The sequence below is a fragment of the Bison bison genome, unplaced genomic scaffold, assembly GCF_000754665.1.
Source record: "Bison bison bison isolate TAMUID 2011002044 unplaced genomic scaffold, Bison_UMD1.0 scf7180017864274, whole genome shotgun sequence".
NCBI lineage: Eukaryota > Metazoa > Chordata > Mammalia > Artiodactyla > Bovidae > Bison > Bison bison.
Window position 1 is genome coordinate 4,029,512 of NW_011494846.1, and position 266 is coordinate 4,029,777.

At 42.5% G+C, this 266-nt stretch overlaps 1 protein-coding gene across 1 annotated transcript in view; it reads right to left on the reverse strand.

The window, feature by feature from the left end:
* The window catches only part of NUP153 (nucleoporin 153kDa), a 72,250-nt gene that overhangs the window by 20,654 nt on the left and 51,330 nt on the right, over window positions 1-266 (reverse strand). The window lies entirely within an intron of this gene.

Here is a 266-nt window from a genome sequence, read left to right on the forward strand (position 1 = left end):
GCCATGAAATTAAAAGACGCTTACTCCTTGGAAGAAAAGTTATGACCAACCTAGATAGCATATTGAAAAGCAGAGACATTACTTTGCCAACAAAGGTCCATCTAGTCAAGGCTATGGTTTTTCTAGTGGTCACGTATGCATGTGAGAGTTGGACTGTAAAGAAAGCTGAGCGCCAAAAAATTGATGCTTTTGAACTGTGGTGTTGGAGAAGACTCTTGAGAGTCCCTTGGACTGCAAGGAGATCCAACCAGTGCATTCTGAAGGAG